Genomic DNA, 13114 nt, shown 5'->3' with positions numbered 1-13114 from the left:
TGTTTATAGTGGATGTTTTAGCTAAAGGGCACACTTTTGTGCCCAGTAGACCTGCTGATATTTCATGGACACTTATAGACTTAAAATTGTTTATAATATAAGGAAGTTAAATCTGAAGTTATTTTTCATGTCAGATGCTATACAGGGTGGTGATTTTAACTCTAACCCTGATTGTTTTAGAACTGCCAGTACATTTAACCCAAATACCTCACCTACATTAACAGTATTTGAACAGTTATGTGAGCATGACATTAGGGATATGCATCTGTTTAGTGGTAAAGCTAGAGTTAATAACTTAACTAGGAATGACTGGGAATTGATTTATGAACTGAAGAATAGTGGAGTTGGTGATTAAACCTGATAAAGGTGGGGGCCTGGTCATAATGAATGAAATACATTATAAGTCATGCATGCAAGAAATGTTGGATACTGACAATTATGAAACAGTTTCCATTAATGAGATCAATACAGTGTGTAGGTGTATTAGGATGTATTTAAATGACCTGTTCATAGAAACAAGAATTTCTATTGCTATTTTGAATTGTCTAACAATATTAGCCCCCCAAATCCCAGTCATTTTTGGCATTCCAAAAATTCATAAAGACCTTAGCACCCACCTTTTTCGGCCTATAGTTAATGGCCAGAATAGTATAACGTACCCATGGCTAAATATGTGGACCACATTCTGAAAAGGTATGTAAGTACTGAGACCAAAATTTGTAAGGATTCCTGAACCTTTTTTGGAAAAAATTAATGGCCTGAGGTATAATGAATCCTATAACTTTGCCACAATAGATGTAAAAGACCTTTATACCATAATACAACAGGAACTTGATATTGAGTGGGTAACAGAGATGTTACTTGATACAGGGATCGACCATGATGAGCTCCGACTGGTCCAGCAATTTTTGGACATTATCCTTAAGAATAATTTTTTCATGTTCAATGATTCCTTTTATATTCAAAGGAAAGGGATAGACATAGGGTCACCATGTGGGGCTAGCTTCGCAAATTTGGTCATGTGTTTTTGGGAGAGGAATTTTTTCTGAAACATAGGCTATATTCAAACTATTTAGTTTATTACACTTGATACCTGGATGATATATTCCTAATGTTTGAGGGAGGTGCTGACATGTTTAACGAATTTCTGGTATACATTTATACTACAACTGATTTTTTAAGATTTACCAGTAATTTTCATATGCAGAAAATTATATATCTGAATGTATACTTGCAGAAGGACAGGGTCAGACAGAAGTATGTGGCCACCATCCACAGAAAGGAGATGTATTCAAATTCTTTTCTCCACTCTACCAGCTTACACCCTATGCATCAGAAAAAAATCCATGGTGAAAGGCCTGCTAGTCAGGGCAGCCAGAATGGTTTCAAACTTGGTTGATTTTAAGGAGGAATGTAATTTTTTTATGTACCCTATTTATGAACCAAGGTTACCCAGATTTTTTTCTGGATAAATTGATTCATTAGGTTACTTCTAAAAGGAACGCTGAACACTTTAGAGCCATTTTGAATGGGTCTGAAACAGATGAGGGGCTATACTTGAATAATTATAGTAGTAGCCCCTCTTTGGGTGTGTTAATGGAAAATAGGACTGACCAAGTTAACCATAGCCCTGACTTATCTCTTTCATTTATCACCACTTTTAGTACTGATGTATATTACATTAAGAACATTTTGGAGAGAAATTGGAATTTTATTAACGTAGATGAGAATGTGCGGAAAAGATTGCCCCCCACCTCCAATATTGTATTTAGGAGGGGCAGCAATTTGAAGTACCTCTTAGATAATAATATGGCACAAACCCCGAGGACTAAGGGTATGTTTAAATGTGAAGCCTGCAATTTTTATAGATTTATAGATACTGGTTCTTTGTGCCAAGTTAATAATACAAATATTGTTTGCAAGGGGAGGTATAACTGCAATTCTAAGGGATGCGTGTGTTTAGCTAAGTGTAATTCCTGCTTAGGTTTCTATATAGGTAAGACGGATAGGAAACTTAAGGAATGCATATATGAACATCAGTACGCTATTAGGAACAGGAAAGCTGAGAATGCCTTAGATAAATAGAACACCAACCCTCGCACGTTAAGGCTTGCACGACCCAATACAAATGCAGAAAACAAACAAGGGCCAGCAAAGCAGTTCCAAAAGCTTTATTTGGCAAACTGAATGGTGCATAAATTACACCATATTATTCTATATTATTCAATATAATGTCAAGTCCTCATACTAGGTTCGGTGTAAACCTTCTTCAGTGAGGAACAGTAAAAAACATTCACCAATGAAAATACACGATATATATAGGCTATAGTAGCCAATAGAAACGTGGTAACATCCATAAATGTCAAAACATATATCTCAAACTAAATGCTTGGTGTATACAGCATATAAATCCACATATGACAAATATATATAATGGGTGACCTATCTAAATGAACTAAATAACATATATCCAGTGTTCACATAGTAGGCATTCAATTCACTAGTCTGAATACAATATAATAATTGAACACCTGATTTAAATGAATCCATAAATAATGCAATATGGATCTCTAATAGCATAAGTCTTATCCAATGAATAAATAGTAATATTGTTCTATATACAAATCTATAGATGGTCATTAAGTCCTGGTGGAAATAGGGCCCCTAAATGTATTATCCAATATCTTTCTTTGTGGCTAAGAATACTTTGCCATCCAAGCTGATTATGTCTATTGCCCTGAACCTTATCAATGATAGTAAACATGAATTTGGCTGATTTGTGTTTGAGTGTTGATATAAGGCATTGCTGGATTTCTGATTGCGAATGTCGCTACGATGTTCACCTATTCTAATTCTCAAAGAACGTGAAGTTTTGCCTACGTAGAAGGCTTGGCAATGGCATGTGGCCAAATAAATCACCCAACTGGACGAACAATTACCAAAGATACGAGTATCAAATATCCTACTGGTATTAGCACTGGTAAATTGTTTAAGTTTGTTCACTTGTCCACAAGAAGTACAATGGCCACAGGGGAAGGTTCCCAATAATTCATCCCCTGAAATAGTCAATTGCCTGTAAGTGGCGCCCCCACTGTCCTGATGTTTGTAATGAGAAAACAATGTACCCAAGGTTTTGCCTCTCCTGTATGAAATGGAACATTGATTGTCCAATATGTGACGAAGGTGGTCATTAGCTAATAGTATATTCCAGTTATTGTTAAGTATGTTCCTAACTACTTGATGGTTTTTACCAAAAGTCGTGATGAATCTAATGGTCTCATCATGTGTGCCCTCCTTCTTTTGTTTATATTGTAATAGATCATGTCTTTCTTGTTGATCCGTCCAGATCCTGGCTGTAAGAATATCAAACCTCGAGTAACCTCTATCCAAAAATCTCTTGTTAAGATCCTGTTTGGCCTCCTCATAATCCACTAGGGAAGAATTGATGCGTTTAATCCGTAGATATTGCGATTTAGGAATATTGCGGATGGTGTGGCGCGGATGCATACTGGACCAATGGAGTAATGTGTTGAATTGTGGATATTTTCTATGTATTTTGGTGTTTAAGGTATTGTCTTCATTACGATATATCGTAACATCCAAAAAGTCAATAACTGACTTGTGGTATGTTATGGAAAATTCAATACCCCAAATATTGTTGTTCAGATGTTCCACAAATTCAAGCAAATAGTCAGCATCCGCACGCCACACCATCCAACAATCATCAAGATAACGCCTCCAAATGTCCATCTCAACCAAATAGATGTTATGTAGGGGATCGTAAATAAGACATTCTTCCAAATAAGCCATAAATAGGTCGGCATATATTGGGGCGAAGGAGGCGCCCATGGCTGTACCTCTCAATTGCCAATAACAATCACCCTGAAAGAAAAGGACATTTTTGTTAAGAACATGCTCAGACATGCATACTAGTAGGGTGTTGAATCCTGGTGGATATAATTCCGCTTTTTTCAGCCAAAAATCCAATGCCTGAAGACCAGCCCAGTGTGGTATGCTGGTATACAAAGATTTTACATCTAAGGTACACATTAGCCAGTCTGGATCCAGTTGAGTGTCAGCAATGATATTGAGAAATTCAGTTGTATCCTGTATACGAGCTCTCACCAAAGACAACAATGGCTTCAAATATTGCGTTAGAAATACAGATAAAGGCTCTGTAAGTGATCCATGTCCAGACACTATAGGTCTGCCTGGGGGATGCGTAATGGATTTATGAATTTTGGGCAACAGATATAAAATCTGTTTTTGAGGGTCACTAACTTGTAAATGTTGAACCGTCTTTTGTGAAATGATTCCTTCCTCTAAGGCCTCATTGAGAAACTGATCTATATCTTGCTTGAATCTGCTGGTAGGGTCTATCCCCATGTGCATGTAGCAATTGGTGTCTGATAATTGTTGCAGGCCTTCCTGTACATAATAATCAGTATTAAGAATGACCACTGCTCCTCCTTTATCCTTTATCAAGTTTTTAACTATTTTGTTTCAAGAGGGGTTAAATGGTCTTACCAGTATCACATGATTTTTACATTGTTTTATTAGTATGGGTATATAAGGAAGGAAGCATGACTGTTTGCATTATCTGATGAAGTTGTGTGATGAAAGCGAACTGGTTGTGTGTCAGCTTTAATTTTACAATTTTGTGTTACTGTGGCTTGGTGTAGATTTAATAAATAGACGTTTGCGGTGGAATTGGCTATCCGTTGCTCTTTTTTTTGGTTTCTTTGTACTAACTTTATTAATACTGTACTGTACTTTGCATACATGTAAACTGTGGACCTAACACTAGTAACTGTCAACTACAAACTACATTTTTAGTACTGTGCTATACTTTGCATGTGTGTTAACTGTGAAGCTTTTCTCCCTAGGCCTCTGCTGAAAAATGGCTATCAGCTCAGTCGGACTAACCCAGTCAACAAATGGCAAATAAATAATAAATATTTTTCATATAATATTGTATTAGATTAATACATTTAGAAGGACAGAGTTGAAGACTTACAATGTTGTATAATATTGCAATATTTATATAAGCAAGTTCAGTCTACCTGTAGGATTCATTCTCCTATTAACTTTTGAAATACATTTGAGACATTGTATGTAAAATGGATTTTAGAGGTGGTGGGTATGAATTTTTGTTTTCATATGGTAATAAAGCATGGTGATTACTAAGATGGTCTGGCAATGGTTATTGGGTTACTTTGAAAGGATCTAGTAAAGTTCCAGTAAGTGGTTCAACTCTTGTACATGTCATGAGAAGAAAGAACCCCAGTGAGCTCATTTCTATAGTCAGAACTTCATGGCAGCGCAGTGGTGCCAGCGGTAGCATTGTCGCCTCACAGCAAGAGGTTCTCCAGTTCGATTCTTGGCTGCGGTGCCTTCTGTGTGGAGTCTGCATATACTCCCTGCGTTCGTGTGGGTTTCCTCTGGGTGCTCCAGTTTCATCCAATGTTACAAAAACGTGTCTAGAGCGTTTCTCCCCAGGTCTCCACTGAAAATTGGCTTTGTTCCAAGTCAGGCTTTCCTGTTTAACAAATGTTAAATAAATAATTTCATTATTCCACAGAATGTTAAAATCTTCTAATTCAGGAGTTCACCTTTGTAGTTATCACAGAGCCATGTGATTATATCAGATAGTACTTTCTCAGTATATTTTGGCATAAGGAATATACACCCAAAGTAAAGTTGTTTGGCGTTTCCTGGGATTGTATTTAACAGTAAAGTGTCTTGTCCTGGTATAGGGGGATGAAGAGTGTACTTGAGGATAAGCTAGCATTACAACTGCTCCAGTTTCCTTTTCTGTCTTCTTATTTAATCTGTTTATTTATTAGTATTTGATAACTAGGGATTGGGCTGGTCAAGTAACCCTTTTCAGCCATGACCCAGACTCGAGGAACAAAATATGAAAATGCATTTAGTACACGGTAATAAGAATCAACAAAAATATATACCATATGCACGATATAGCAGAGAAACAGAAGAATTATGACCTATGCATGGTAAACATGGTATAAGAGAATGGTCCTGCAGTATTCTAAAACATGGAGGTGTTTAGGTGAAATGGCAGTGGAGTTTTTAACTAGATTGTTTAATTAAATCTTGGAAAGTGAGAGGATGCCTGAGGAATGGAGAAAGTATTTTGCTGTTGACTTTTAAGAATAAGGGTGATGTGCAGAGCTGTAGTAACTACAGAGGGATTAAACTGATCAGTCACAGCATGAAGTTATGGGAAAGAGTAGTGGAAGCTAGGTTAAGAAGGGAGGTGATGATTAGTGATCAGCAGTATGGTTTCATGCCAGGAAAGAGCACTACAGATGCGATGTTTGCTCTGAGAGTGTTGATGGAGAAGTACAGAGAAGGTCAGAAGAAGTTGCATTGTGTTTTTGTGGACTTAGAGAAAGCATATGACAGGGTGCCTAGAGAGGAGTTGTGATATTGTATGAGGAAGTCGGGAGTGTCAGAAAAGTATGTAAGAGTGGTGCAGGATATGTACGAGGGTAGTGTGACAGCGTTGAGGTCTGTGGTGGGAGTGACGGATTTGTTTAAGGTGGAGGTGGGTTTACATCAAGGATCAGCTCTGAGCCCTTTCTTATTTACAATGGTGATGGACAGGTTGACAAGCGAGATCAGACAGGAGTCCTCGTGGACTATGATGTTTGCAGATGACATTGTGATCTGTAGTGAGAGTAAGGAACAGGTGGAGGAGACCCTGGAGAGGTGGAGATATGCTCTAGAGAGAAGAGGAATGGAGGTCAGCAGGACTAAGACAGAATATATGTGTGTGAATGAGAGGTAGGATAGAGGAATGGTGAGGATGCAGGGAGTAGAGTTGGTGAAGGTGGATGAGTTTAAATACTTGGGATCAACAGTTCAGAGTAATGGTGAGTGTGGAAGAGAGGTGAAGACGAGAGTACAGGCAGGATGGGTGGGTGGAAATGAGTGTCAGGAGTAATTTGTGACAGACAAGTACCAGTAAGAGTGAAAGGTAAGGTCTACAAGAGGGTAGAGAGACCAGCTATATTATATGGGTTGGAGACAGTGGCACTGACAAAAAGGCAGGAGTCAGAGCTGGATATGGCAGTTAAAGATGCTAAGATTTGCACTGGGTGTGACGAGGATGGACAGGATTAGGAATAAGTATATTAGAGGGTCAGCCCAGGTTGTAAGGTTTGGAGACAAAACCAGAGAGCCAAGATTATGTTGGTTTGGACATGTGCTGAGGAGGGATGCAGAGTATATTGGGAAAAAGATGCTAAGGATGAAGTTGCCAGGTAAGAGGAAAAGAGGAAGGCCTAAGAGAAGTTTTATGGTTGTGGTGAGAGAGGACATGCAGATGGTTGGTGTGACAGGGCAGGATGGAGAGGACAGGAAGAAATGGAAACAGATGATCTGCTGTGGCGACTCCTAACGGGAGCAGCCGAAAGAAGAAGAAGAAGATTGAACTGGTATGATTCACCTGAGCATTACCTTGGAAACAGGTGCATTCTGTTTTTTTTTTTTTTTTTTTTTGCACAAAATGTGCTTTCAGGTGTTGAAGCTTGTCAAGATGCGCTGCTTCTTAACTTTATTTGGGTGGAGATTCCATGGTACCGAAAACAGTCTGCTGAGGGCCTGTTCTTCTTTTGCACTTTTGATATACTAATTAAAGTGTTTTTTTTTTCACTTGATGCATTCTGAGTTGATATGCCTATAGTCTAAGAGATAGCCTAACTTTTAATGGGGTGGGGTGGAGGGCAGTAATCTAAGGTAATTATTTTAAATAGCAAACTGCTTAGTAAAAGTATAGCCCTGCTAAAGACTGGCATCTAAAACAAACTCTTTGGTAGATCAATGATGCATGTGTGTATCTGCCAACATAAGAAATCTATGCGCTTTAATGAATCCTTTGTGTATCATAGGAAATGTGTGTTTGCAGAAGGACATATTCTACTTTGGGTAGGAGCACATTTCTTGCTAGAGCTTTATGGGCAGCTGGAGATAGGAGATGAGAAAGTTTGTAGTATAACTTTAGTTGAGTTAGAATTTTATTGGTGTGTGTGTGTGTGTGTGTGTGTGTGTGTGTGTGTGTGTGTGTAGCAGATAAGGTTGGACTGGGATTAAGATCTGATATTTCTGTTCAGTGGCATTTTAGATAAGGTTTTCCATGTTGTCTTTGAGTGGACGGGGAGGTTTGCTAATTTCTGTGGTGAGGAGAATTGCATGATGATTTACTGGGACTAGTTAATTTGTTGCTAGTAATTTGTTTCTATATGTCAGGCATCTGCAGAGAGCAGTGAGACTGGTTTGTAATGTGTACTGAAAATTGATTTGTGTTTTACTGTCTTATCTAGACAACAGTTTATCAGCATATATAACCATATCAAGGGCAGGGAGGTTAAATGTTAAATTATTTATAAAGAGGGAGAAAAGTAACGGGCCAAGCAGTGAGTCTTGTGAGACTCCAGTGTTATAGATTCCATATTCTGAAAAAAGTTTTTTTTCAGGATGCTTTGAAACTGAAGTATACTATTACTAAAGTGAAGTTTTGTAAGTTTAAGTAATTGGCTATGATTCACAGTCTCAAATGCCGTAGTCATATCAGTCAAAAGACCAGTAGTAATCAATCTTTTATTCATATTTTGATAGATTGTATCTGTAGCTGTATATAATGTAGTTGTGGTGCTGAAGGTGTTATGGAAATCTTACTGCCAGTTGCAAAGTAGGCTGTAGCTGTTAATATCTTTAACTAATTATACAAAAGTTCTTCAAATATTTTTGTCAATGGAAAAAAAATTAGATATGACCCTATAGTATTTTAGGTTTTTGGGTACTGTGACTTTTGATAAAGGAATAATAATGGAATGCTTAATAGTTTTTCCCCCTTCCTTTTCTTGCAGAAACACTGTTCTTGTGTCCAAACTGCATTGTATGGAGTTGACAATTTGTAGTTCATCCATTTATTTCCTACTGTCATATTCTTGCTGGACTTAATCAACTTGATCTCACAACATTGGTCTCTGATTCAAGTCTAAGGTATTCCTGTTTTTTTCTAGTCAACTCCTGAGGTTTTTTTTTTCCTGTCAGTCAATCATTTTACTTTGGAACACTGCAAAAGGTTTTACTGGCAAGTTCTGAATATAGTGTATTCTATTATCAGAGGAATGAGAAGCAGAATCCCCTTTAAATTGCTTTACCTTATGCCACAATTTTGTCAGAAGCTCCTTCTGCTGATATGTCTGCCCTTTACTACTGTAGGTCTTGACTTCTTTCTCATGATGAAATTTGGAGCGTACACACGGTATGGCCTTTTAATTAGCAAATCCTGCTGTGGATTATCAGTTGGTTGCTTGTGTACTTTCATAAAATTAATGCAGTCTGTTCTTTCCAGTTTCTTTTGAAGCAGAAAATCTCAGGTTTTCTCTGTGTGCTCTGTCTTCTATGTGCTATTTGAAGCGGTTATTCTTGAGAAGCCTGATATGCAGAAAGTAACAGTACAATGGTTAAAGTATTTTTTTTTTTTTTTTTGCAAGGGGACCTGTGATTCCAGACAAGTTGTTTGGCAAAATTTGACACTTGCCCATCTTTTTATGTAGGCAAGACCGAATGAGTCTTTCGAAAACAAATCTATGAGTACCTATATGACATTAGGACAAAAAAAATCTCAAAAATTCCCTTTATAAAAGCTGTTTATAGTATGGGGATTTCAGGAGATATTTAGTATTTTGGACACAGTGGAATTGAGTCTGCTGAGTGGAATGTGGGAGATAAGTCTCAAATATAAAGAATTGTTTTGGCAGTTGAAATTAGATGCTAACTGTTCTTCAGGTATTAATGAACATATTTCCATTCAGCCAATACTTAAATTAAGAGCTGCCAAATTATAGGAATTTTTACTTTTATGATTTGGAATGTTTGTTATTGTTACTTTATCTTTCTATATAACATAAAGGTCTTTGATTATTTTTTATTCTGGTGGTTTTAGAAGTTGTATATTGAATTATAATTACGTTTCTTTTTATGTTTTTGTTCACACTTGCTGTACACATTGTTTTAGCTGAGAAAAAAATTATATTTTTAAGTTACTTTTTATATAATGAATTGCTCGTTCAGTATTAATTACTTTTTATGGCTATATTTTCCTTTAAGACCCACATTTTGGTATATGATGTTATCCATTTAAGTTCTTCTAGTGGTTTGATTGCTTAGTTCTGATGAAGTCCACATTTAATTTAGTTGGACAAAAGTGCTTAAATATATTGGTTGACTTTAATTCACTGTAAGTTGGTTGGATGTTATTAAGCAGTTTTTTTTCTCCTTCGGATCATGTAAATGTATTGTTAGCATTCCACCACTGTGGCATGCTTTTGGTTACAATTATTGTTATTGATGGAACTACTACTCCTGGCTTTTTCAGTACATTTTGAATTTAATTTGCTCATCTTTGGTGGAACTACATTCCTTGGCTTTCCCCGTACTGTATGTTCTCTCTTGTGGGTTGTTTGTTGTTATATCATGTAGTTACACCCCTGTGTTAATTTTGTGGTTTGATTATCGCTGATATATAAATTAAACATTGCCTGTAGTATTACTTCAGGATACCTTGTAACCAAGTATGAGCTTTCCTCTTAAGTATCTTTAATGAATAGTGAATAATTTTAGATAACATATTTTTTCACATGTGAAACCCTTCAATGATTTAATTTTTTAATTAGATTTTTGTTGTACTCTCAAGTTTTACTATTTGGCCTTTATTATAGGGACAAAGATGTTACTGTATTCAAATGAGGGTCTAATATATGCCTTATACAGTTCAACCATGTACCTTCTCAATGATAGTCTATCCATTAAATGTATTCTCAAGCTGAAATATTTGGCTAGGTAATATGGGGCCCCCGTTTAATCGTGTATATTGTTCATTATATTGTATTGTACTGTGTGAATGCATGTATGTTTGTATGGATGGAGTGTGATACACACATATATATATAATTTTGTGCACATATGTATACATGTGTGATTATATATTTATTTTTATTTATATATATATATATATATATATATATATATATATATATACGTTTACATTATTTAATATGCATATATTTTTTCCTATGTTGGTTTTTTACAAATTTTTCATATCCAATGGTGCTTTGACAATGTATTTTTGCATATTATGTTTTTATATATAAATGTATTTAACTTTTTATACAAATTTGAGTATTTAGCTTTGAATGTGGGTGGATTGTAGACTCATATTTGATGATGTCATTGATGGTTGCCTATTTAAGTGATTTGTTCTTTTAACTTGTTTGTCTGAAGAAGTTTGCTAAATTAAGTAAACAAAAGCGCTAACTACCTCACTTGTGGCTTGGAGTTGTCTTTTTTTTTCCTTCATTTGGGGATTTATAGTTCTTGATATAAGCAAGGACAAACTCTAGCTTACAATTAATAGCATATTTGTTCATCCAGTCATGGCCAATAGCTAGAAATTAGGCAAAAACAATGTTCAACAGTAAATGGCCCAATATGGAACCTTGAAGGACTCCTGCTGTGACAGAATAAGGATCTGAACTTTGGCCATGAACAGCTACTACTTGTTTCCTTTCAGACATCTGTTCCATAATCTAGTTGATCAAGTATGGGTTAGCATTATCTTTATGAAGTATATATTGTTTGAGACACAGTATCAAATGCCTTGGCCAAATCTAAGTATATGACCACTGATGACATTCCAGGGTCTATAGTAACTGTAAGTTGAAGATAGAATTCAGTTTGCCTCCCTCCTGTCAAGACGTACCCAAGATGTGGCTTCTGCTATTAACTCTTCTAGTCACTATCCGCTATACTGTGGAGGTCAAGGCTGAATACTGCACATGTTTATATTTACAGTGTTTATTCTGCTCTTTGGCAACTTGACCAATAATGTGCAAATCTGCCTCTTTCCTCATGAATATGTTGCATGTGTTGCAATACAACTATTAATTTATTTAGTTTACCAAGGTAGTACACTGCTCAGAATAGATAATTTGCAGGCACAGCCTAGGTGGACTTCAACTACTTCAATAAATAAAATAAATAATGATTTCTCCATCCACAGTACAAAGAATATATATTCCCCTGGAGTATTGGCTAATGCCTTCTTGGGAGGAAAAAATCCCAGGGAGAAACATGCACAACAACATATAAAAATACCAGTTAAAAAATTAAAGATTGTCAATTAAAACTTTCCAGTTACACTCCTGGTTAAGATCACAAGGTACAATAGCTCTTGTACAGAATTAATAGTATCTCCTTATGTTCAAACTTACATTTTAAACTCCTATTAGTTTCCATAAAAACATACACTGTAAGATTCTCCAAATCATGAACATGTTTCTTGTGAAACTGTACCTGGATTGTCTAGATAATGCTTTCTTGTATCCCTTAAATATTCCTATATTGTGTTCTTAAGGCTTCTTTTAGATTTACCTGTATAGAAAACAATTAATACACTAGTTCTGGAAAAAAACTGAGGCAGGAGCTAATAAACCTGGAGTTTATTTCATCATGATGTTAATTGCCCTGAAAGTAGAAAATTTTTGTTTGGGTAGCCGGACCATGGATCTTATGAACCACCAATCAACAAATTCTGAAGTTGCAGAAATTTAGTAATCGTGTAGTGACTTTTTCTGATTTTGCAACTTGCATGGACAGAATTCCTACTGATTTGGAAAATCTAGTAAGCTGGTATTTGTGTCTAAGGTGTGCAGTCTTGTCAGTATTCTCAATGACCAGGTTAAATTTAGTGACCAGGTGTGTCATCGTTAAAGCATTATGCAGCTATCTGAGGAATATTGACAGGTTTAAGCAGCTGATACCTCCTGGTGATCTCTCTCCTGTCTTCTTTCTTACTTCAGTACTGAAGTGCTCTTTATTTTCACCTTCCCAACCATAAGGTTAACCATCTGCAGCTTTTGCACAATGCTACGGCATGATTGAATACTAGTATTTGTTATCATCAGATTACTTCCAATGGCTTCTTCTTTAAATTTTTGCTTCTGCACTTTTGCCCCTGTTTGACTTGCATCCCGCTTACATGAAGGAGTTAATTGCCCCTTATTGCTCCTATAAAAGAGTTTAT

Source organism: Protopterus annectens, chromosome 16.part0, assembly GCF_019279795.1.
Source record: "Protopterus annectens isolate FY-2018-M chromosome 16.part0, PAN1.0, whole genome shotgun sequence".
NCBI classification, from domain to species: Eukaryota; Metazoa; Chordata; order Ceratodontiformes; family Protopteridae; genus Protopterus; species Protopterus annectens.
This window is presented reverse-complemented; position numbering follows the sequence as displayed.